Consider the following 27,050-nt stretch of genomic DNA (forward strand, 5'->3'; position numbering starts at 1 on the left):
AGTAAACGAGGAAAATCTCTCACTCTTGCAGCCAGTCATAGTGACCTGAGTGCTTTTCTTGGCAAATATTCAAACGTCACATGCCAGCATCACATGCTTAATACTATTTTAGTCAATATGATTCGTGTTAAAGTCACCTGAATCGGGCAATTGTTTGATCTTATTATCACCAACACGTCCTCACACAACATCCCTCACCGCTGATGAACTCACAAGAAAGACTTTAGTTTAGAAAACTTGCATTTTCTTAGAAAAGGAAGAAAAAAAAAAAGCAGTTCTCGGTAAAAGATAAACCACAAAGCGACTGTGTTCAGACAAGTTGTACATATTAAACCACACACACACTATATCAAAATAATGTTTAGGCTTTGTCTAATCTACAATTGTAAGCAGATTCTGCATTAAGGAGTTAAGACCAGAATCCCACTCATGACTTTCCCTGACACTGAGAACATATGGGAGAGTAATAGAACGACATTCTAGATTACCTTTCCTCTTCAATCAGCTTTAACCATCCATCATAATCCGAAGGTTCTTTACTTGGTAGGGTACCAACAGCCAACATTCTTCCACAGAACAGGCTGGTCAGAGGTTTCCTGGAGATAAAATCTATTTCTACCTCAAACTAAAGGGAAGCCTCCGGCCCACAGAGATTCAAGGTCCCCAAATGATGTCATATAAAAAAAATTAAAGGGGGCTGGGAGAAGCATTTGTGTCAGGTGGAGAGCCCATCAAGAGGAAAATTAGGGACGAAAACAGCTAAGAGGGGCCAGCGACCTTGAGGCTGCATCCAAAATGATACGGGAGGGCAGGCTTGCTGGTCAAAAAAGGCAATCTCAATGGCTGGCAACGACTCTGCAAAGGCCAAGCCTCTCTGTGGGAAAGCGGAGAAATATGGGAGAAATGGAAGGGAGAGGGGCAGAAGGGACAAAGGAGAAGGACAAGAGAAGTGGTGGCAGGTCTTGCAGCCAGGATGAGAGCAGAAAGCACCACACAGTCCAGGGCTTAGAGGCAGACAGGCCGTGGGAGTGGGAGAATGGGGCCATGCTGCCATCTTGGAGGAAAGGCGGGAGACAAACATCCCTGCACAGCTCAGGAGATGGCTGTGAAATCCAGCCCTTCCGCTGGCTTCTAATGCCACATCAACAGTTATTTTAAAAGCATTTAAAATATAAACCATGTTCATGGAAACTTTTGTCAGCTCTCCCCTTGACATACATCCATCTGCATGGTTTCAAGGTTGACTCAAAGTTCATAAGTTGCGTGTGATGTGTTTTACCGTTTGAGTTCTGACAAAAACTGCAAAGAAGCAAATTAAAGCCAAGAGGGAAATTTCGAGCTGCCATGCTAAGTTAAAAAAAAAAATCATTCTAAAAATAAAATAACACTTCAGGCCATAGGGTTCATTTCTATAAATATTAGTTCCCTAGAACCAAACTCTAGTAAACTATGATCTACGATCTCCTCTTAATGAATTCTTATATATGTGTATATGTATATGTGTGTATACACACATACATGTATATACACGTATACATCCAAAAATACACAGACACATAAGAATATACATATATATATGAGAATATACACACATATATGTTACTGTGATGGTTTTATTATGGCCCCATATTTGTATTGAAGTTTGAGACTTCAAAGGGATGCCGCCCCCCGCCCCCCATCCTCTCCTGAAATATAGAGGCACTGCCCCTTGGTGGTGATGATGTCATAGCCACACGAAGGATGTAGAAAGAAGTACTTTGATACACTGCTGGTGGAAATAGATATTGCTGTGCCATTCAGAAAGCCATCTGTGAATGCCTATCCAAATTTACAAATACTGCCACTGATCAAGCCATCTCATGCCTATATGAGCAGAGGGATGTTTGTTACCATGTTGCTTATAGTAGAATCATTCACTAAGTCCCGCTACAGACAACCAAAGAGTAGTATGCACTCATGAAAAAGAAAGAATGCAAGAATTTCAACAAAGTATCATTGTGAAGTGAGTAAAAAAGCAAGATGCAGAGAGGACATTGGATATGATCTGATTTTTATAAAGCAAGGGCAAGAATCACAACATGTATGTGGGAATACCTATCTATCTAATGTTTGGTCTAATTACATAGGTGTGGAGTAAATTGTGGCTGGATATACACAAGGTTGATGACTCTGACAACCCGGGGGAGAGGGATGAGGGGTGGAGGGAAGAAAGGAAGTGGGAGGAAAAGAAGTAAGTGAAAATGAAAGATGTCAACCATAAAAACCACATGGATGCTATGATCTCATTTATAGGAAATCATGTGTGTGTGCTGAGGTACACATAGGTGAACTGATGATCATGAGATGGTCTGTAGAACATCAGTATTTTTTTATTTCAGGGTGTTGACATGTTTTGAAAGATAAGTCTTACTTTATTCCTTTTATGTATTAAAAAAAAATATTTACAACCAACATGTATTATTTACATAATCAGAAAAAAAAATCATTGACGGGGACAAAGGAAAAGTCCTATGCAAGGCAGTATGGGCCCCCAGAGCAAAAGCAAGCAGAGAGGTAAGGCTGCAAAGTCCAGCTGGGACCATGCTGGGAAGGTCCTCAGTGCCAGGCAGAGACAGGGGAACACTTCTAGGATGTGCATCAACCTATTAACAATGGGCTAGGGTTCTTTTGGTGGTGGTGGATTATGAGAGATTTTTTCCCCTGCTTTTTGCTTTTCCCTATTTTCCCACTTTTCTGCAAATAAACCATATCTTGCATTTGTGGTCAGAACAATAGATTATTTTAAAAACGATGCCATCAAGGTTGTTAAGTGAGACGGGGTAATCATCAAAGTGAGGTTTTAGGACACTATGTAGTGGCCCCCAGAGGCAGAGATTAAAACCCATTTACAAAGCAGTCGTGTCAGCGTGGGTTGATAATGGCCTCAAATAAAGAGGAAAGAGTGGAAACAGGGACGAAGAAATGCTAAGTTGCAGTGGCACTTTGTAAAGATTTATGTGAATGTCTACAACAGCGCAGCCAAATGTCGAAGTCCGTTGACGTGATCCAACATTTACGGAGAACTGTCGTTTTTGAGACCGGCCCATTTTTATTATCAAACCTCTGAGTGCAGCCACTTCTTGGAACCCACAGCAAGAGAAGGCATGGTACCCCCGGGGAAAAGACAAAATAAGTCTATGGTGATGAAGATGAAGAGAAATTACAGGAGAAGATGATGTAAGAAGCTTTTCTCCATACAGAAAAGAGATGCATCATTGACCAACACTGGGATTCTGCAGATCGAATAAAAGTACTCCCAGGTAACCTCTGGGTGGCATTCATTTTATACTGTGGCCAACACACTGAGTTTGCAACCAGTGTTAGGAGAGGTTAACTTGAAAGTTTTCATTCAACTGTGGTTTGCCTTTTTGTACAAGTTGGCACATTCTGAGAACTCCCCTTCCATAGAAGCATTCAGGAGGTATATGAGTGGCACCAGCTGCATAAAGTGGCCGTGGAAGGCTTCCACAGAACTTCCCCAGCTTCAAGATTCTCTGATTTAAGAGTAGACATCACGCCCACGGCCAGATTTTACACCTTCTCTCCCTCTGATGCTCTAATTGAGGCTGTTTACCAAATAAGCTGTGTTTCTGCTTTCTGGTTTTCCTGAAGCAGATGTGATCTCGCTGAAGGCGAACAGTTTTAGCAATGCACTTGACGCACTGCCCTCTAAACACCACGTAATCACGAGACTACAATGTTTACGCAGTAATTGAAGACTGAGGCAAAGAAACCCAAAGTCATTTCATGAGGCAAAGTATTGGCCAGGACTTCCAATAAAAGGATTTATCGAGTTATCCTGAAATGGCTCTCCAGAAAAAGTCAATGTGACTTGGCGTCTTGGTTGCTTGTTATTATTCCAAACAGGACAAATTTAAGAGGAATAGGGCTGGTTATCATGGAGGACAGGGTTCACCTGACACAATTTGAGGATCAGCTCATCAGAAAGTAGGCAACATCCTCCTTGGGAGGGCTGCCCCACAGCTCACCCAATGACACTTCTCCACGCATGGAGACTCCCTGCAAGGTCAACCAGCATCCTTCTCGCTCCCTATATGGCTGGTGCGTTCACGTCTGCCTTCTTGCCTCCCTCTGTCTCCGGAGGGCCTGTTCATCACTCCAATTCTCTGTCTTCCTGCCAATTGGCTTGAAGCTCACCTCTCCTCTGTCTGACCCCAGCAAATTCTGGTCTTTGTTTTTTTTCTGAGCTCCCTCGTGTCCTGTACGTGCAACTAACGTGAAATAATTAGCAAGTGTATTGACAGGAACAGCCCCAATGAATGATTCCCAATGGATCTCCTAACACCCTAAATAAATGTGTTCCTTGTTGTGGTACCGCGCGGAGAGACAGGAAAAGTTCCCTCCTTCCTTTCTTTCCTTCCTCCCCTCCTTCTTTTAATTTAGTGTTTATTAGACCCCTACTTTATGGAAAGCACTGTTCAAGGTTTTTTCATGCACTACCTCACTTAGTCTCCTCACAGACCTCTCTAGAAATATCTACCAGTCCAACTCTGCTGCTCTCTGCCTTTCCAGCGTCTTTTCACAGTGTCATCACCTACTCAGTCCCTTGGTGCTGCGTTTGGCTCTTGCCTTCTCCTCAGCCCAACATCCAACAAACTGTCAGTTCTGTATCTCATATCTGGCTCCTTCTTTTTATCCCCCCTTGCCCTGATATCTCTGCTAGACACAAGAGCCTCTTCACAACTGGTCTCCCTGCAACCAGGTTATCATTCTTCCCGTGAGTTGGTTGATATCCCTGGACTCATTCAAAACTGTGATTCCCATTGTCTACATAATATAACCTGAGTTCCCAAGGTTGACGTTAAAAGATTGTTGTCTTTCACATCCCACCACCTATGAAAGCTTATCTTCCAAACATGTAGAGTGTCTTCTGATTCCCCAAACATACCAAGCAGTTGTACTCCAGTGGGTTTTTGTTCATGCTGTTCCCATTGTGTGAAACGACCTTCTCCCACCTCTGTCCTAGAATAAAATCTTAGTTCTTAAACTTAGCTCAAATGCCACTTAACTCCCCCAGGTCAAAATTGATTGTTCTTTCTCCTGAACTTTCCCAGCCTTAGTTGTTTATGCTCTGAAGCTGCCTCTAGATCATAAAATACTGCAGGGTAGAGATAGTATCTGTTTTTCTTAGCATTCCAACACCATGCCCCAACCACGCCGGTACTCCCCAAGCATAAGCAGAAATGAAGTTACTAGCACTGGTAAGGGAGTTTACGAGCTACCACGGTCTTCCAAGTGCTCCTCAGAATTTCAAGCTAACAAACGTTTATCAAGTACCTACTGTGTACACAGCACTATGGCAGGAGCTGTAGAAGCAAGCCGATTAGTGAGCCACAGTGCTTTTACAGTGCGTCTTTTAAGGACCCACTCACCTTACTAGGCTAAGCCACCCAATACACCATTATTTGAAGATCGGCAATCACTCACAGAACTTCCCTCCATCACTGCATGTAGCAGAGGTAAGATCCCTATGTTTCAAGAAGCACCAAGAAAAGAAGGCTCACAACTCTAGAAATCGGGAGTGTTCTTTCCTTTCAGGGCAGAGAGTGGATTGATATGGAAAATAAAGGCATTCATCTCTTAGCAGTCCTGACTCTCAAACCCCATAATTTATGTTAACTTCAGTTACGACGAGCATTTAAAGCCATGAAAGTAGCTGAGAAAACTAAAAATTTTATTACCTAGGAAGTTCTGCTAGTAGATGAAAACTTTTTTAAGAGATGGTAATTTTTTGTTTGAAGACCGGTATCTTGATGGCAGCTGTGCAAATTTTTCTAAAGAGCCCAAGGTGATCTATGACATAAGGTGACCATATGTGCCAGCTTGTCAGGGAGCGTCCTGGTTTACACCTGTTTTCCCTGCAAAATTATTAATAGGGCCCCCTTTACTCTCATAAGTGTCCCAGTTTGATAAATTACACGACCACTCTATTACGAGTGAGCTGAGGCTGAGAAAAGGGGCAAAATCCAGGCTTCCTGACACGAAGCCCAGGCTCTATCTCAGAGACCATATTTCCTCTAAGTTGTTTCCTCAAGAATTAATCAAGAAAACCACTCCGAGAAATGGTAAAGATGCGTAAGTATGATTTCTACGAACTAGCCATTACAATTTAGTTGAGGAACTAAAGTACATGTATAGTCAATCATTAAACAGGGTCAGAAATATTCACGAGTATGGTGCCAACTGTGATGTTCAAACGATAATTTTAAAAGGAGTCAGAGAAGAGAAAAAAACCCTCCCTGGGCTTCAGACTTCAGGGGAGGGTTCTGGAAGACAAAACCTTAACTGGGCTACAAAAGAGGAAAGAAGAAGAAAGGAGAGAAACAGGCATTTTTCTTTGAGAAAAATAAAAGTAGAAAACAATCAAAATCGGGACGGGAATAAGCCACGTAAGTGATCCAACAAGCATGACTACTTTTTATTCCAGAAGGTAAAAACAAGATAAAAGAAACACAATGGTCTAAGTGGCTTTCCCAAAATCTCGCAGTGATTTAAATCACAGCCATCAGATCGAGGTGTTCTGGAACCAGACAAGTGCTAGCTGCTAGATGACAGTGCTCTTCCCTGTGATGTGGTGAGAAAGAAAGTGGCCACCCTTTGAGTTCTATCCCCAGCCTTTTCACTAACTGGCCAAGTGTCTGTGGGCAAGCGGTTTCATCAGTTTTGAGCCTTCGTTTCCTCCAATAAAATGCTAGGGCTGGATGAAACGGTCTCTAAGAACCCTTCCATCTCCGGCAATCCATGGTCCTCTACGTTCAACTTGAGCTTTTGTTTAGTATGTTCTAGGTTTAGCTCAATAGTGGATGTGAGTGTTAATTTCCAGAAAACAGCAAACATGGGGCTGATGCTATGGGTCCCTTCCCACTACAAAGATGTGCAATTCTCAAGAAAACATCTGAGAACTAAGCTAGGGACAAAGGAAGGAGGGGAAAAAAGCACAGCCTATAGGAATGAAGACAAAAACCGAAACCAGAGCTTTAACCAAAACTTGACTCCACAGTGCCCAAAGTGGGTTTCAGACTTACACAAATGTCCCTAGAGATCTGGGAATAGTGATAAGATTCTAAGGCCCATGAAGGGGTATGGCCGTGGTCCTGTACGAGGCAGGGGGCCAGAATTGAGCCCCCTTCATAAACGTGAAAGCCTTAAAAAGCCACCTTACCCATGAAAAAGAAATGAAAAGCACTCTGCCCGCAGAGCCAAAAATGAAGGGCAGAAAATTGCCTTATATCCACGGTTCAGGACACCTTGCAAAACAAAAACCCTAAACATGACCCGCATTCAATGGAAGGATCAGAATTTACACTATCTATACATCTAGGCGTAGGAGTCCCATGACAAGAAATGAATGTAAACAAAATTCCAGGACCGATGAAATTCCTTAATCTCCAGAAAAAACAAATATGTGGCCACCATGCAGGACACTGTCACACCTCAGGACTCACAAGATTCCCATAGAAAAGAAATCTGTGAGATGAGCCTGCAAGAACACGCACACACAAACGCACGCACGGGGAAATAAACTACCATGAGGAACCGTCATAAAGGGAAATTCTGAACAACTCAAGTCCTAAGAACTGGAAAAATACTAAAATCTGAAATGGCCTACAAAATAAGATTGCTTAAAATTATTGAAGTAATATAAGAAAGACTAAAAACCATAAGGAACCAATAGGAGTAAATAAAGGCAATAGGCAGATGTGAAAAGAAAAACAAAACTCTTAAAAATAACTCAATGGAAAAGTTAGGCAGTAGAACAACACAAACATAGATCTAGTGACACGGAAGAAGAGATTTGAGGAAATCAACCAAAATGTAACAAAGGACTTCCAAGTAAAAATGGAGAATCGAACACACCATGTCTAATACTGGTTTCACTTGCTAGGGATACTAACATTTCCTTGCTAGGGAAACTAGAGAAAACAACCATTTAACCCACAAGGACAAGGAGAACAGGTGAAGAGATAATAGTAACAAGATTTTGGAAGATGGAAAAGAGATGGACGAGCAGGAACAGAACTAGCAGATCAAAGGAAGCTGAGTTCTAAACTAGGAAGAAAGAATGTTAGGAGCCAACCAGCCGTTGCTCCAAAGGCCCAGGAACAAATACTGTTAGTTACGTCTGGAATGGAGGAGGAAAAAGAGAGAAAGGGTGACAAAGTAAGGAGAATGAAGAGAAAGATTTGTAAGAACGAATTATATTTCCAGATCCCAGGTCCTCTCGTCAACTCCATCCTGCTGGGCAGCAGCCTCTATCCCAGTGGGTACAACCGGATGTTTGGTCTTTGGAGAGAAGATTCCTGGATCAGGAGACATCATCCATCAAACAAAAGAGAAAGTTGCATTCTGAATGCTGACCCCTCCAGTCTTATTCCTCCCCACAGCTCTCAGCTCTCACAGGCAGATCCTTCCCTTCCACGTGAGAGTCTGGAAGAGTGTTCTCTCCCCAAGACTCCTCATGTGTAGGGGCTGACTGTAGGAGTTCCCCCAACAAATGGCATAAACATATTATTCCACGGTGATGCTCAGAGTTAGCGAGCCCCTCACACAACCTCGGAGCTTCTAAGCTTATGAGTTCTTCAGTCTTGAAAAAAGGCAGAAACCAAGGATTACCAGACACACAAAGAGAGCCTCAACATGGAAAAACAGAGTTCAAATCAGACAAAGAGGAAAAGGTAATGGGGGGAAATAGAGATCATGAAAGAAGAAGAGAATTTCAAAAGAGATAAAAAAAATGTCTCTCAGAAAGCTATGAGAATGTTACTTACACACATGAAAACAGAACACAATGCTTTAAAAAAAAAAACACCCAACTATTTATAGATGAAAAGAGGAAATTTAAAACAATAACAGAAATGAAAACCCAATAGACAGGTTGGAAATTGAAGTTTAAGAAACGGCCCCCAAGAAGAGCAAAACAATAGAGAGACAGAAAACAGGAGAGAAAATGTGAGAAAACTGGAGGACTGGTCTAGAAAGTACAACACCCAAATAATAGGAGCTCTGGAAAGGAAAGCTGGAGCTTGTAGAAGAAAATCCCAGCAGACTGAAAGAACACATTGAGTGCTAAGTACAATAGATGAAAACAGATTCACACAGAGGACAATTATTGTGAAATTTAGAATCCTGGGGCAAAGGCAAGAGTCTACAAGTTGTAGGGAGGAAGAAGAGAAAGATCGAGTACAAAGCATCAAGAGTCAGAATGGCTTTAGCCTTCTGACCACAGCACTGGGAGTTAGCATACATAAGAGCAATGTCTTCAAACTTCAGAAGAAGATGTAGTTTTGACTTAGAGTTCCTTGTGTGAGACAGACAAACCATCAAGTGAGAAGAGACAATAAAGACCTTCTGAGACATTCAAAGTGTGGCTGTATCTCTTGTGGGTCCATTTTTGATAGGCGATGTAGGCTGGGAACCACAAAAATGAGGGAGTGGGAAAAAAAGGGAATTTTATGCAATCCCACATAAGACTAAGGCAGAGGGATGATGTGGTGAAGGGAGCAGACAACTGGGCCCCGGGCATAGAGAGCAGTCCATCCAGACTGGGCCAGTGGATCAAGAGAAAGACGTCCTGGGGGCTGCCACTACTCCACTAGGTTTTAATTCTCATAATTTGCTGGGCGGGGGGGTGGGGTATGTTACCTTAAACAATGGAGTAAATCACGAGAGTGGATTCAACTCAGAAGAAGGGCAATGGAAGGGACTAGAATAATACGACATATCCCAGCATGACAGGTGTAGAGCAGGCCTAGAGAAAAGTCCAGATAAAAGGAAAATGGAAGTCGGCAGAAAGGATGTCACCAAGAAATTAAGTAGAACCAACAGGTTACTGATGTGATCAGCCTTGTGGAAAAAATGAACTTGTGGGGTATGCAAGAGCTAGGGGACATGTGCAATAGGTATGCAGAACTTGCTAAGGAAATGAAAAAACAACAATACAGATTTTAACTTGATGAAAATAAACAGCTCAGCCGATAATGTGATTTACACAGGCGACACAGCGAAAACCCTCACAACCGATTTAACCCAAAATTGCAAATACAATTCTACTGGGAGAAAGTGCAGGGTAAGCAGCAGATACAGTTACACAAGAGAGCGAGAATCAAGTTACGGCATCGCAAAGAAAATTGATAAAACAAAACAGTATAGACGTTATTTAGATGCGGACATGTATACAACGCCAGAAGAAAAGGCCAAACGATAGAAAGTGATGTTCTTCAGGAGGGGCCCGGGGGTAGCAGGGTAGGGTCGAATTTGTTCCCGTAGAAACTAAGGAAATAGCACATAGGTAAATATGTACCAGGATGTTGTTGTCTATGATGTTTGTGGAGACACAACACCGAAAATAACTTCCGGGTTCACCAATAGTGGAACAGCTGAATGAACTGTAGACCAGTCACAGCACAGAATTTACTTAGCTTTTATTTATTTATTTATTTATTTATTTATTTATTTATTTATTTATTTATCTAAAGTGCATTTATTTATCTTGAGAGAGAGAGAGCACGCAAGCAGGGGAGGGGCAGAAAGAGAGGGACAGAGAGAGAGGGACAGAGAATCCCAGGCAGGCCCCATGCTGTCAGCGTGGAGCCCGACCGAACTCACAAACCACGAGGTCATAACCTGAGCCGAAAGCAGAAGTCAGACACTTAACCAGCTGAGCCGCCCAGGCGCCCCTACTTAGCTACTTTTAAAAAATAGTTGCATTTAGGGGCGCCAGGGAGGCTCAGTCGGTTAGGCATCCGACCTCGGCTCAGGTCATGATCTCGCGGTCTGTGAGTTCAAGCCCCGCGTGGGGCTCTGTGCTGACAGCTCACAGCCTGGAACCTTCTTGGGATTCTGCGTCTCCCTCTCTCTCTGCCCCTCCCCCACTCACGCTCTGTCTCTCTAGCTCTCCTTCAAAATAAATAAACAATAAAAAATGTTTTTTAAATGGTTAAATTTGTGTGTACTTATCTGGAGGGATATTCTTAATTTACTAAGAAAGACAGGCTGTAAAGTGATGCATACGTATGACTGGAGTTTTTGCAAACAGAAACAAAACACTGTTGTTTAATTTATATGGATGTATATGTGCCGTGTGGTTATATGAGCTTCAATAAATGTGTGGAAGGATGCATGCCAGATGTTAACGCTCTTTACCTTAGGACAGGAATGGAAAGGGTAAGGGAAGATTGAGAAAAAAATCAACCACAGTTAAATAGCAATGCGGGAAATAGAAAACACCGGTAAGAGACATGAAGAAGAGAATACCAAGGTCTAACATAAATGTAACCGAGAGATAAGGAAGATATAACAAAGACAACTGGAGAGAGACAACATTCAGAGATTATGGTTGAGAATTTCTCCAAATTGCTGAGTATCAGGAACCCTTAGATTCAAGAAGCATATTGAATCCCAGACAGGACTGTGTTGAAACTGCAGAGAATCAGACAAGAACAAAAGGAAAACTAACAACAATAACAAAAACACCCCCTGTAAAGCCATTAGAGAGGAAAAAATAGACACCTGTAAACGAAAGACAGATTAGCGTAACTACACTTTATCAATGGTAGATATTGGAAGGCAGTGAAACAATAATTTCAAATGCTGAGGGAAAAGATCTACATAGAATTCTATCCCTAGAAAGTTATTATTCAAGACTGAGGGTAAAAATTAAAGATATTGGCAGACAGACTGAGAGAGATTGTTGAATCTTCCTAAACCTCTCATGAAATAACTACCCAAGGATGTACTTCAGTAAAAAGGAATCTGAACTGAGAAAGGATGAACAGAATCCAAAAAGCAACATGAGGAACATTTCCTGAGGGTTAACTCTGTACTTTACTGCATACCAGGCACCAATTCTAAGCGATTTACAATAAAATTGAAATTCAAATTAGAGCAGTTTGCTTCTGGTTTTCATACTCTTAACCACAGTGTAAACAAAATGGTACATGAGTTGACATATTTAAAAATTTTTTTAATGTTTATTTATTTTTGAGAGAGAGAGAGAGACAGAACATGAGTGGGGGAGGAGCAGAGAGAGAGGGAGACACAGAATCGGAAGCAGGCTCCAGGCTCTGAGCTGTCAGCACAGAGCCCGACGCGGGACTCAAACTCACGAACTGTGAGATCATGGCCTGAGCCGAAGTCGGACACTCAACCGACTGAGCCACCCAGGCGCCCCTGTGTTGACATATTTTAAAAAGTAGATTTGTAAAAAAAAAACAAAACAAAAAACAAACAAAAAAAACCTAGTTGGGAACAAAAAAACAAAATGATAGATGATAAAATATTCAACAGTGTCATATCAGAAAATGAGAGATAAAAGCTTCATTAAAGTGTTCTAAGGGGTCTGTTATGTTATTTGAGAAGAAAACAGAGATACAGATAAACTTTTTTTAAATGTTCTTTTAATTTATTTTTGAGAGACAGAGCGACAGAGCACAAGCAGGAGAGGGAGACACAGAATCCGAAGCGGACCCCAGGCTCTGAGCTGTCAGCACAGAGCCCGGTGCGGGGCTCGAACTCGTGAACTGCGAGATCACGACCTGAGCCAAAGTCAGACGCTCAACCGACTGAGCCACCCAGGCGCCCCCAGATAAACTTTAGTTTTAGACTTTGTTGACTCAAATACAATTTTTAAGGTTCAAGAGTAACAGCTAAAACAACAGAACAAAACACATACGTTACAAGAGGAAAACAGCATTTTTAAAAAAATGGTAGATGTGTATTTCTTGTACCTGGGATCCAAAGTGAGGAAGAAACCCCAAAAGGAGGAAGGTAGGGAAAGTCTGGAGCCCCAGTTAGAGGTGGGGATGTATCTGCTGGGCTCAGCACATAACGAGAGGGAGGGCTCTCGATACACCATTGCCTTTGTTTCTCCCCTGGGTTTCTTGAGCTTCTTGAAGTCCTTCGGGATGATGTCATACAGCACCACACAAGCACTGCGGATCTCCATGACCGCCAGCCAAAGTCCTAGCACTCTACGTCATCCAGCTCTTGCACCAGCTGTGGATAATCCCACCCGTGGGGCTACTCGGCCACCCTGCCCCCTTCCAAGGAATCCTTGGAGACTGGAGGGAGCGTGGGAGGCTTCCAACTAGGCGTGAAGGGTGGTGTCTTCAGCTCACACACCTCCTGCCGGGCAGCCACTCCAAAAGTGACGCTGTCCTCAATCCGAGGTATCTCCAGCTGCAGCCAGGCGGGGGCCAGGCTGACTGCCCAGTGACATCCTTGGTCACAGGCGGCAGGTGCTGCAAGAGGATCACGATTTTCTTGCCATTTACTGGACTCCTGGGAGAACCTCGGCCCTCAGCTTGCCCTTCCATCTTTTAATCCTCATCTTCCTTCTCTTGCAGTTTCTTCTGCTCTTCCTTCTCTTTCCCCTTGACAGGATTAGGCACCAGGACATCCAATGGGGCCCTCAGATCGCTCGGGTTAGCTTCATGGAGAGCTGGATCCTTTAAAAATACTTGCAGCTCAGAAGTCTTCTTGGGGAAATAGTTCCTGAGTAGGTCCTCTGTCCTCACGGAACATAGCCTCCCGCACTTGGGGTCCAGGCTGGACCTTGAGCGTGGCCATGGCCGGGAGGCCTAATGCCACACGGGCAGCAAGGAGTGAGCACAGGAAAGGGAAAGCAAAACCAACAGGAAGACTCAAGTCATCTAACAGAAGACAGAATAGGAAGAAAAAACAAGTGAAGAAGAAGCATGGCGTATAGAAGACATTTGGATTCCTAGTGAACTCCAAATATATGACTTATCAAATAAATGTAAATGGCTTAAAACTAATCCCTTAAAAGGCAGAAATCGTCAGACTGAATTTTGTAAAACACCAGCTGTTTACAAGACAGAAACCTAAAACATAATGTCACAGCAGGGATACACATAAAAAAGGTGTTCAAATATAAGTGTCCCTACAAATAATAAATATGCAATAAATATTTCTTTTAATTGAATGAATAAACGAATCTGCTAAAAGAGACTTCAAAGCCAAAAGCATTTGGGGTGATAAAGAGGGTCACCGCCTAATGATAAAAGGATGCATTCACCAGGAATCCTTGTGTACCTAACAGTACTCTGTCAAGCATATATAGCAAAAACTGAGTTAATCATACGAATGTAAACCATTCAAAATTATAGTGAGAGATTTTAGCACACATCTCATGAAATAGATAGATCAAACTAAAAAAGAGAAAAAAAAATACAGATTTATAAAATGCATCTCATAAACTTCATCTAATGTATACGGAGAGAGAATACTCCACCCAATAAAGAATACACATGAAATGTTTACAAAAATTGACCAAGTTCTAAGCCACAGAGCAAGTCCCAACAAATTTCAAAGAACTGCTAACATTCAGACCACAATCATCAACCAAAATACAATAAAACTTGAAATCAATAACAAAACCACAGCCACCAAGCCCCAGTACATTTGAAATTTCAAAAACACACTACTGAGTTATTAATATGAAATAGAAATGAAAGTAACAAAACATTTAGAATTGCACAACAATAGTTGAAACCTTAGATTTTAGTAGAAGGGATGCTTAGCATTAAGTGCAATATCAAAAAACAAGAAAAATTCAAAATTAAGAAGGTAAGGAGCAATAAAATAAAGACAATAGAAGAAAGTTCTCTTTTCCACAAATGGATAAGGCAGTAGGAAGGCAATAATAACGACAACAAATCAATAAAGTAAAAACCAAGAAACAATATAGAGTAGGAAGAAAACAAAGGTTGATTCTTTAAAAAGACTAATAAAATTGGTAGAAATACAACAAGCATGACTAAGAGAAATAAAAGAAGGCACAAATAAACACTATTAGGCATAAAAACCCCATAACTATAATACAATTATAAAAAAATAAAGCAATTATTTTTTTAAGTATGAGAATTCTATTCTCTGCTTTAAAGCAATAAATCTAAAAACAGATGAAATTAAAAAATCTCCTAGAAAAATATGTTACCAAAATTCACAGAAAAAAACAGACAAACAACAAAAGCTCCTGGACGTATTTTTATAAAAGTTCAGTCTGGACTTCAGAAATAGACTGACAGTACAAAACAGGAAAGCAATCAGTCAATCTCAGTTCAAAATATCAAAGCAAAAATCCAAAGTAAAATATCAACAAACATATTCATGAGTGTAGTGTGTGCATAAATATATAATATTTCTCTGAAAACTATGTTTCCAATCTGATATATATCATGTATCACATATATTTATCACATGCTTAATATGTGCTGTGAGTTTATGTGTGTGTTTGTGATGATCTGGTAGGGTTTATCCTAGAAGCTCAACGAAGATTTAACATTAGCTAATGTAATTCGGCACACTGACAGATTACAAAAGGAAAAACTATATAATCATACCAATAGATGCAGAAAAACTATTTAATGAAATTTACCAGCCATTCACAATTTTAAAATGCAATAAAATACCTAGCCAACCAAGAACAGAAGGAAGTTTTAACTAAGAAGTAGTTCCTATGAAGAACCTACAATAAACTTTAGGAACACATCTCCTTTAAAGTCAGGAACTAGACAAATATGCTTTTTCCATCACCCCCTCCCTGCATTCATCATCGTGTGAGATACAGAGCTGATGCAATAAAACAAGAAAAAGGAGTAACAGAAATAAGGATTAGAAATGGAGAAACAAAAGAAGCATTATTTGCAGATGATAAGACTGTCTACATAGAGAATCCAAAAGAAACTACAAACAATTACAAGTAATAAGAGAGTCTGGCACGAACACCCGGAGACAAGGTTAACATACAAACACTCATGACATCCTTATCAGCAACAATCAACTAGAAAATGCAGTTTTTAAAAGATCCCATTAGCAATAGCAATAAACTATGACAAACCTAGGAATAAATCTAAAGCAAATTATTAAACTTCACTAGAAGTCATAAGAACTAAATAAACAGTGATTTGTATCATGCTCAGAGATTTGGAAATTTAACATCTATACCTTCCTTTTAAGTTAATATATAAATCAATGTAATTCATAATAAAATCCCAGAAATCTTTTTCATAAACATTTTTACCTGGTTTAAAAATTCACACAGAAGAATTAAGGTCAATGAACAGCCAAGACAATATTGAAAACATATAAAGTGGGCACTTGTCCTGATATTAAGACATTAATTAAAGCCTTATGATTCAGGCACATTAGGATTGGGGCAGATATAGATAACAACCAATTCAATAGAGAGAGCCCCTCCATGTATCAGAATTTGGGATGAGACAGAGGTAGCATTAGAAAACTGTGGTTAAGGACTGAACTATTTCATAGATGGTTCCGGGACAACTGGTTATTCACAGGGGAAAAAAATTTGATCTCAAACTCTCACTTCATCCACAAAATGGGTTCCAAGAGAATTAGAGTTTAACTTTAAAATATTTAGAACAAAATACAGTCACTATTTTTATAATCTTAGGTTGGGGAATGACACAATAGTAAAAAAAGAGAGAAAAAGTGGTGATAAATTTGATTTTAAAACTCTTGTGACAAAAGACACTAGAAGACAAAGCTTAAAGGCAAGAAATATACTGAGAGATAAAAGTTTTTTTTTTTTTAAATCCAGTTGGGACTACATCAAAATAAAAGGCTTCTACACAGCAAGGAAAACAATCAACAAAACTAAAAGGCAACCTACAGAATGGGATAAAATATTCACAAATGATATACCTAATAAAGGCTTAGCATCCAAAATATGTAAAGAACTTATACAACTCAACACAAAAAAAAAAAAAAAAAAAAACAAAAACCCAAACAATCCGACTTAAAAATGGGCAGAAGACATGAACAGACATTTTTTCAAGGAAGACATACAGATGGCCAAACAGACACCTGATGCTCAACATCACTCACCAAGGAAATGCAAGTCAAAACCACAATGAGATATCCCCTCATCCCTGTCAGAATGGCCAACATCAAAAACACAAGAAACAAGTGTTGGCAAGGAGGTGGAGAGAAAGGATCCCTTCTGCACTACCAGTGGGAATGCAAACTGGTGCAGCCACTGTGGAAAACAGTATAGAGGTTCCTCAAAAACTTAAAAAAGAGAATTACCATATGATCCCATGATTCCACCAATGGGTAGTTATTTGCCCACAGAATATGAAAACACTAATTTGAGAAGATATATGCACCCTTATGTTCGGTGCAGCATTATTTACAATAGCCAAATTATGAAAACAGCCCGAGTGTCCATAGATAGGTGAATGGATAAAGCAGATGCGGTGTGTGTGTAAAAAATTTCACACAATGGACTATTACTCAGCCATAAAAAAGAATGAAATCTTGCCATTTGCAACAACATGGATGGATCTAGAGAGCATAATGTTAAATGAAATAAGTCCATCAGAGGAAAACAAATACCATATGACGTCACTCTTATGTGGAATTTAAGAAACAAAACAAATGAACAAAGGAGAAAAAAAGAGACAAACTGCAAAAGAGACTCTTAACTACAGAGAACAAACTGATAGTTTACTGGAGGTGAGCTGGGTGGAGGGATGGGTGGAAAGGGTGTGACAGAGATTAAAGAGTACACTTATCATGATGAGCACTGACTAATGTATAGAATTGTTGAATCGCTATACTACATGCCTGAAAACTAATATAACACTAGAGGTTAACTGTATTGGAATTTTTTTTAATTCAGGATTTTTTTAATCTGTAAGGAAGAAAACAACCCGCTACCAAAAAAATGATCAAATTCCATAAACTGGCAATAGGTAGAAAAAGAAACCCCAATCACCAACGTTCATGAGAAAGAAAAGTATAAGCTCACTGGAAATCAGAAATATAAACCAATACCACAGTGAGATACTTTTACAATCTATCAGAGAAGCAACATATAAAAGCCTGATGATGCCAAGTCGGAGAAGACACAGGGTGAGGAAAACCCACTCACATTGCTGGGAGAGCAGTCTGGCAACATCTACCAAGGTTGATGTTTCTGCCCCCAGACCCAGAAATTGCACATTTGCATCTATACGTTTGATAAGGGAAGACATCAGGGTGTAGCGGAAAACAGACTAACTGTAACATTTTCTGTAAATAATCTTCTTTTAAAATAAAGATTTTATTTTGGGGGCGCCTGGGTGGCTCAGTCCGTTAAGTGTCTGACTTCGGCTCAGGTCATGATCTTGTAGTTCATGAGCGTGAGCCCTGCATGGGGCTCTGTGCTGATGGCTCAGAGCCTAGAGCCTGCTTCGGATTCTGTGTCTCCCTCTCTCTGCCCCTCCCCTGTTCTCTCTCTCTCTCTCTCTCTCTCTCTCTCTCTCTCTCTCTCTCAAAAATGAATAAACATTTTTTTTTAATTTTTAAAGATTTTACTTTTAAGTAATCTCTATGCCCAACATGAGGCTCTAACTCAAAACCCAGAGATTAAGAGTTGTGGGTTCTGCAATGCAGCCAGCCAGGCACACCTGCAAAAAATCTTTTTAAAAATGTGGTACACATGCACACGCGCGCACACACACAGACACACACACACACACATCCCTAAGAGAAACTGTTCCACGTGTGTGCAAAGAACATGTGCATGTTGTAGCATCATCTGTAAGGTCACGAAGTTAGAAACAACTGTAATATCCTTCAAAAGGGCATTTAAAAAGTTAGAAACAACTTTAATGTCCCTCCTTTGACTGAATACTATACGTCATGGAACATGGATGAGGTAGAGGTCTATCTTTCCCAACAGATTAATCTTATAAATATGATGCAGAACACAAACCCGATGACATCTCTTTCGATAAAGTTTACAAACATTGAAAAATATACCCACTGTCTATGGATACATATGTGTAAAAGATGCACTCACACATGGTAATAATAAGCATCAAATTTAAATCCAAGCTGGGAGGCTCTCAGAAGGGAGGAGAGGCATGGGACCGAAAAGTGCTTTATCTTTCTCTCTCTCTCTCTCTCTCTCTCTCTCCAGGTGGGTGGGAAGATCTAAAGCACATATGGCATCAAGATATGACAAAACTAATAACACACATGCATTTGCTATCTTATTTACCATATTTCCTGTTGGCCTGGAGTTGTTCATAATTTAAAAAAAAAAGTACTGTGTTTTGCACATTTGCAAGGTATCAGTAGAGATCATCACTTGTTCCTAGGAGGCCTGGAGGCGGGCACGACAAGTGTCACTATTATCCCTTGACAGATGATGCAGGTGAGGGAGGAGTGGGCAGGAAGGCCCATGATTTAGCGTCACAGGCTCAGAGCCCTCAGCATCACAGCGCGAGGACCACTCACTCCGAGGACCAGTCGCTCCGCTCATTCAATAATTTACATAACACAGGGAACCAGAAACTGGCACAACTTAGGGTAGGGTAGGCGGGTGAAGGAGAAGCCAACCTCTTCCCTTCTGGAACAAACCGCAGCCTGAGGAAGGGCAATGACATAACTTGATAAAAAAGGGGAAGAAGACAGGCTGCCCGGGTCATCTGACAGCTTTTTCAGTGAATCCGTAATTCATTCGCGGAGAGGCCGACCATTCCCTGTGCACCTGCCGAGGAGGAGGAAGTGAGAAAAGTGACCTCGGTTCTGGTCACTTCGCCTTCAGAGCCCAGCGCCCCGTGCCAATGGGACGCTACACCGGGGACGCGAGCCTTGAGATCCCGTCCTGGATTGGTCCCTTACGGGCTCTGGCTTCCAGCCCCTCTTATTTCCAGCTGAAAAGGTGGACTGCCATCTCGAGGCCAGTGAAACTCTAGAATCCACCTCCCCTGTCTTTCAGGATTGGTTTTCCCTTTTCTTCTAAAATCCGAAAGAGAGCTTCTGCGTTTAAGATCTGCACATGGTTTTGAGGCTGAGTCCTGGACGTGTCCCAGCTATGTTCTTTCCCCTTGGTGACAGCCACGAAATGCCCAGTAATAGTACTTGGTGTCTGGAAGTCAATAAAGGCCCCTCCTCCGGCCGGCTCCCCAGCACCGTCCCTACCCTGGTTGTCTGTGACTTGCTAGGCGTGGAGGCCTCATGACTGTAGCTTTAACCGAGCATTCCGCCCCTGCAGTAAATACACGCCACGGGAAGGGGGGGAGGAGGGTCCCCACCAACAGCTTAGCCCCTAAAGCAGCGCTACATGCACATTTTAGGCTGGAAATAAGAAAGAATTTCCTGGCTGTAGGAACTGCCAAATAGTAGGGTGGGTAACCAAGGGAGGTTCCAGAATCTCCTCTAGAGATCTTTAGAAACTCGATACAACCTCACATATCCGAGACGACTTTTTGCAATCCTGCCTGGAGACAGAAGGACCTGGTGCCCAATCGGCCCTCCTCTCAGGCACGCGGTCCTGCCTCTCGTGTTCCCCTGTGCTTCTCATTAGTGTATATGCCTCCTGTGTGATTTCCTTCCCCCTCACGCACACTTAGTGTCAGCCCTCGGGCTTGTTTTCATTCGGTTCCTCGCCTCCTCGCACCTTTCCTTGTTATTTTATGGAAAGCTGGTCAAAGGTCAGAGTTGCCCAATTACCCACACATAGTTTGGCGGTCGCATCAGATGCCCAGGCAAAACCGGGGGACGATTCCAATCCCAGCCTCGACTCCAAAGCTGGACGGAAACAGAGAAAATTAGCTGTTGCTCACAACCCGTCATAAATGAAAATATGATCCTAGTAATTGATTTTAAATAGATTTTTAAAAGAATCGTTGGCTGTATTTCACGAAGAATACAGAGTTTCCAAAGCGTTCATTCCAGGGTTGGATTTTTTTTTTTCCCCTTCTTCTGGCTTAAACCCCAAATGGCCAAGATCCGAGTCTGAATAAACAGTGTGGGTGGTGACGGTTCTGTGAGGCCCGGTGGAGGATGCAATCACTTTCTTGCTCGGTTCAGCATTAAATCATGAGAAACTAGCCCGATCGCTCCCCAGAACTCGTATTCGCTAAATGGAGGGCCACAGAGCGTGTACTTTCTCTGCTTCTCAGGGAGGGGGAAAAAAAAGTTAATTCTCCTAACTGCGAATGTTTAATTATGTATAAAGTTCATTGACCCCACAGGCGGCTGTCAGATGATCTTGCGAAGGCCTGTGAAGGCATCCCAGGAATGCAGTGATGTGGGCAGAAACCCAGGGGATTCATGCCACCGAATGCTTGAATCCGGACGGAATCAGCAGCCATCCAGAGAGGCTCCAGTGAAAACAGGGACTCGGGGATCATCAGTAATTTAATCTCACCTACGCATTTCTAGGCCTTCAAAAGTGAGCGTTATAAATCAGAAACTCAGGAAAAATCCCACAGGGAGGGGGCCCATGACGACGGGGTGAAGTAATTCTGTTTGCTGGTTACGGCCGCAGCTGGCTGGAAATGCATGCATTCGCAATGTTTTCTCCCCATTTTAGAGGTAATGCTTTCTGACTTCCCGGCTACCAACATGAAAAGAAAGTGATGAGGCAATCCCATTCATAAATACACGGTGGGGCTCCAAGGAGACGGCCGAGGCTGTTTATTTAGACGGTTTTGACAGAATACGGCCCTCGAGTGCACGTGCAGTCACTCTGTTTCTTTTGCCAGTAAGTGCCCCAAAGTGCGTTCCCCATCCACAAAAGCTGGATATCCTCCTTCAGGCTGACGGGGGGGAAGGAGGGAGGCCGGGTGACCTTCCCAACCGTGTCTCCCTCTCGTCATCTCCATCTGGGGCATACGCCTGGCTGCTGGCACCCGGGCTGTTATAAAAGATGGCAGTGGGGAGGGAGACAGGGTGGTTTGGGCTTCTTGGTAAGGGGAGGCCAGAGTCCCCGGGGACAGTGTGGTCGGGCGGCTGGCTCAGGGGGCTCTCCTACTCAGAGGAAATAGAAAAGATTCTGTCTTGGTGCCTCCTAAGATTGAAACTACCTGTTACGGGTCCGATGTTTTCTTTCAGTAGCTTTCTCACTGAACAGACTTTATCAGTCAAAATCCTACACTTTCAGGGGGTAAAACGTGACAGGGTCCTATCCTCAAACACAACTGGGCTGCATTTTCTCGGATATCTCTATCGTTACGAATACAGACAATGGGTGGCCAGGATTTAGCCAACGATTTTGATCCTCTGGTGGATACGGGACGGAAAGAGTCTCACCTGTTTCGGATTTAGACCAACCTGCAATTCTTGGTCCTTTACCAAAATCAGCCACTTAGACTGTGAATGCACAGCGTAGGTCTGAGTTCAATTCATGTTAATCCAATAAATATTTGGAAAACACCAATCACGGAGTAGGCACAACTGGTGATACACAAATCAAAAAGGCACGAAACCTGGGGCACCTGGGTGGCTCAGTCAGTCAAGCGTCTGACTCTTGATTTCGCCATATGTCACGATCACAAGGTTGTGAGATCAGGCCCCGCATTGGGCTCTGAGCTGAGTGTGGAGCCTTTCTGGGATCCTCTCTCTCTCTCTTTCTCTGCACCCCCAAAATAAATAAACATTTAAAAAACTTAAAAAAATTTCTTTTAACGTTTATTTATTTTTGAGACAGAGAGAGACAGAGCATGAACGGGGGAGGGGCAGAGAGAGAGAGGGAGACACAGAATCGGAAGCAGGCTCCAGGCTCTGAGCCGTCAGCACAGAGCCCGACGCGGGGCTCGAACTCACGGACCGTGAGATCGTGACCTGAGCTGAAGTCGGACGCTTAACCGACTGAGCCACCCAGGCACCCCTAAAAAACTTTTTAAAAAAAGGCACAAACCCGGCCCTAGCAAGCCAGAAATGAGGAGGCAGACATTAATCCCAACTGGGAGGGTTCAGGAAGCTTCCTGCATGCAGTGTTTCCAGGGTGTGGTGGCATTTGACCTGAACATTTACCAAAAGCCCCATGCCCACTTGTACACTGTGGCATTCTGGAGAGGAAAGAAATGTAGCTGTCACTGAGTCATGCTTATTCATGGCTGGGCTCTGTAATTTCACCTTGTTTTTAATTCATCTGACATTTGAGAGATTTGCTGTCAAGATCCCTTCTTCAAGACCCATACCATTTAATATTACTCTGTTCAGTGAACAGTTAGAAAAGAAAAAAAAGAAAAAAGAAAGAAAGAAAAAGAAAAAGAGTTTCTTCTGTCCTTGAATAAGGAAGCCTTTCTTCAAATCTTTAAACATTTTCTAGAAATATGATTTCCCATAGTTACAGGGGAAACAGGCTTCCAGATAAAGAAATTTGGACGCTAAGTAATATCCTAAATCACTTCCACCTTTTGGATACCACAATTTATAAATTCCATGAAGGAAATGACTCTTACTTCTCATGAAGTTCCCACTGGGAAATCGCTGTGAGCCACAGTTATGAAAGCGATATCCTCTCACTGGTCCCAATTCTTTCCCTTTGTCAGACGACCTTCACCAGCTCTGAACCACAGACCAACTCAATTATTTCTTGTCTGTACTACATGTTGTCATCCACCTGGTCAGGTGGCTCTTAGAGAACATGTCTCCGTTACATTTGAAGTTCTTGCGTATCAGGGACTGTTTTATTCATCTTTATATTCCCCCAGAGTATCTATAACATACTTGGTGTTCACAAAGTGAATGAGTAAATAAATGTCATGGAGATGTCTATGGCAAGGGTTGGAAAACTTTTTCAGTAAAGGGCCCTTGTAAATATTTTAAGATATATGGTCTCTACCATAACTATTCGACTCTGCTGTTATTATAGGAGAACAGGTACAGGCAATCCATATACAAATGGGCATGGCTGTGTTCCAATAAAACTTTATTTATAAAAATAAATGGCAAGCTAGATTTGGCCCACAGGCCATAGACGTTTGATCCTTGATCGATGGTGTTTATCGTTGCCATAAACCTTAGTATATTCTTTAAATTTTCATATATTCCCTGTGAATATCAATAATTACATAAAGTGCCAAAAATGTAAATATGTAAGAGCTGTTTTGAAACTCCACATTAATGAATCCACTTAAAAAAAAAAATCCAGGGACACCTAGGTGGCTCAGTCTGTTAAGCAACTGACTTTTGATTTTGGCTCAGGTTGCGATCTCACGGTTTGTGAGTTCGAGCCCCAAATCAGGCTCTGCACTGACAGCATGGAGTCTGCTTGGGATTCTCTCTCCCCCAATCTCTGCCCCTCCCTCTCTCTCTCTCTCTCTCTCTCTCTCTCAAAATAAATAAATATTAAAAAAAAAAAAACAAACAACCAGGAAAGCACATAAGCACATACAGAAATGAGCCATTACTCCAAGTGTATTTCATGGTCACTTACTTTGCTTATCGTATGCCTTTAAAAGGAACAATTCTTATCCCTCAAAAATGGGATAGCAGTTTTGCCATTGACATCACCATTATTGAGTAAACTTGATATAAGATCTCAGAGTTACTGGGTGAGGAGTCTGGTGCTGGGGCACAGTGAACTTGACACTTTCCTGGAAAGGGGGAGTAAATGCACCCCCCCCCCACTTCGTTCCTGCTCTCTACCAGATCATTTGGTCTGATTTTACTGCCAAAGGTTATTAATGCAGAAGATACATCCTCCTTTTTCTTGATGACCTTCTGGAAAACATCCAGCTCCAAAGAGCACAACAGAATCTCGAAAGCCCAGCAAACACACAGAGAAGTAAAGGGTAACTACGAGGACTTGATGGAAACAAGATGTCCCAGCCTGTCGCCCTGACCTGGTTTGCGAATGCCCCACCCACCCTTACTCTTTCCCTCACCGCCCAGCTATCTTGGTGTAAAATGCAATTTTTAAAAAAGGAGCTGGATCTGAACTGCGGTGGGAACTCAGAGGATATAAAGTCGTAAGGTCAATTGCTTGGTTTGGAAAAATTCAACCAGGTGTTCCCGAGGTATGAGGAAATAAATGCGCAGCAAACGACGCACAGACACGCACCCACAGACATTTTTTGAGATGCGCTACTCCAAGGTGTGGCTCCTGTAACTGTGTCCGTCATCCCTAGGGTACCAGGAAACAGTTCTAGAGGTTTCTTGTAAGAAAGAAAAAATGCAGTTTGAGCCTTTCCAAGCTTCTCGGCACCTGGACCACGTTCAGATAGATACTCAGGAGGATTCTGTGCCTTAAGGAAACAAGAAACCACCGACTTGCAAATAGACGGTACCCCTGGGGGCTCAAAAGACCCGACTGCAAACCTACCACAATCGACCTATGTGACTTGAGGCAAATTATCCGACGTTAACGAAACTTGCCCGTTTGTACCACAGGGCTAAGGTACGCACGTCACTGAGGGGCAATACGGTGTCTGGCCCAATTTATTTCAACAAATGCTGAGAATCTATCACATGCCTGTGTTGGACAGTAGACAATGAGGATGCCATAGATTCCGGGCACAAAGCGCAGGTGACTGCCACTGCTCCTTTTGCAACACTTGTGCATCACCATCCCCCATTCCTCTCCTCTGTTTATCCCATCTCCTACCCTTTTAGTGTCGCCCCAGGGCCTTATTATCAGTCACTTCTCATTGCTCTCCCCTGCCACCGGACGTGGAGCCATTCTCACGGTGTTCCCAACAGAGCTCTAGCCAAGAGCACCATGCACCTGAAGTGATTATTTACACGGACTCAATTCACATTTCGAGGAATCCTGAAGTGCTTATATCCCATGTGGCAATGGCACGTGGGAGGCCCCTGGCCATCTTGGTCGGGGGTTAGATGTATAAAAATAAAGAGGGATCGTGTGAAGTAGACAATGGAAGGCAAGGAGGACGCTAGGGAGGACTGTGAAATGTCCAATAAGGCTGTTTACAATATTCAGGACAACTTCCTCCGTCTCCATTACAACAGTCCAGGTGACATGCCCCACGGGAAAAATCACCGAACGTGCAGAGTAAAGGAATCGGCAACCCGCCGTGAGGGTGCTGTGCGCAGCAGGGGCGCGATCCGCGAGCGAAGAGTAGATCTCATTGCTCAGGATCCCCTTTTTCTCCCATCTCAAGAAACCGAACGCTGGCATATGGTGCAGAACACCCGATCTTCATTTCCTTTGACTCAGCCTCCCGGGCTGTGCCCACAGGACGCAAACTAACGGCTGAAGAGAAAACATAACGCGGAAGTCAAGGGACTTATTTGACAAATGTTAAGTTCGACCTATCATTGAGAGAGATGCTCTTAATCTCTGCTGAGGCCCCATGAGAACATTATCTGCTTCTCTCTTCTGGTTTCCAGCTTCATGAATACCAAAACCTTCTCCTTGAAATGCGAGATCTTTGAAGAGTCCATCTCGAGATTTCCAGAGGCTTCACTTAAGCCAAATAAGTGGGCTCTCTGATTGGTGTGCCTAGAACGATACAGGTAAAAACGTCTTTCAAATCAATCATGCAAGAGTTCGCTTCTAAGGCATGCCGCCTCGGCCTCAGGAAGCGGGACCAGATGTGATCCTTCCATCACTCCCTGGCAGCATTCTGGGCAAAGCAAACAGAAAATCTCGAGGAAAAAAAAAGAAACTTTCAGAACCCGAGTCGGGCCCCTTCACATTCCTTTTTTTTTAAGCATTACGAGACTGATCCTGGGCCACAGATGAGGCTTTTGGATGTCAGATGCAGCCGGCAGATGTTTTCCCTTAAGTCCGTTGTCTCTCCTTCAATCTGTTTATAGCTGCCTCCCTGTCAGCCCGCACCTCCAGTCCTCACTCACTGCACGTCCTAAAGGCAGCTTCCCGCCACACACAAAGGGGCATTTTGCAGTAATTTGTTCTCTCTTCTATAAGGAATGCGCCCACTCATCAGGTATCCGGTTAACCCATTACTGGGGGGTTCCTCAGCCAATCTCCAAGAAATGCCGTAGTAAAAGCCCCACGTAGACATGACGTCCCCAAAGCTGTGTGGCATCAGAAAGGGTGTTGCTTTTCTTAGAAGTCGACTACTGAGGTCACGTGACTGGTACCGGCCTCTTAAACCAATTGGGTATCAAGTGATGGGCACCCGTTTATTCAACCCTGTGGGTTTTGTTGTTGTTGTTGTTCCGGCCTTGAAGATGCTCTTGATACAAGTCAGACCGAGGATCTCCATTTGTAAGTCAATTACACAGATCCCACGGCA

At 42.6% G+C, this 27,050-nt stretch overlaps 1 protein-coding gene and 1 pseudogene across 2 annotated transcripts in view; both read right to left on the minus strand.

The window, feature by feature from the left end:
* Positions 1–27,050, minus strand: part of BCL2 (BCL2 apoptosis regulator) — a 177,837-nt gene that overhangs the window by 81,323 nt on the left and 69,464 nt on the right. The window lies entirely within an intron of this gene.
* On the minus strand, positions 9,350–13,861 carry LOC125149304 (proteasome activator complex subunit 1-like; annotated as a pseudogene).

The sequence above is a fragment of the Prionailurus viverrinus genome, chromosome D3 (assembly GCF_022837055.1).
Source record: "Prionailurus viverrinus isolate Anna chromosome D3, UM_Priviv_1.0, whole genome shotgun sequence".
Classification (NCBI taxonomy): domain Eukaryota; kingdom Metazoa; phylum Chordata; class Mammalia; order Carnivora; family Felidae; genus Prionailurus; species Prionailurus viverrinus.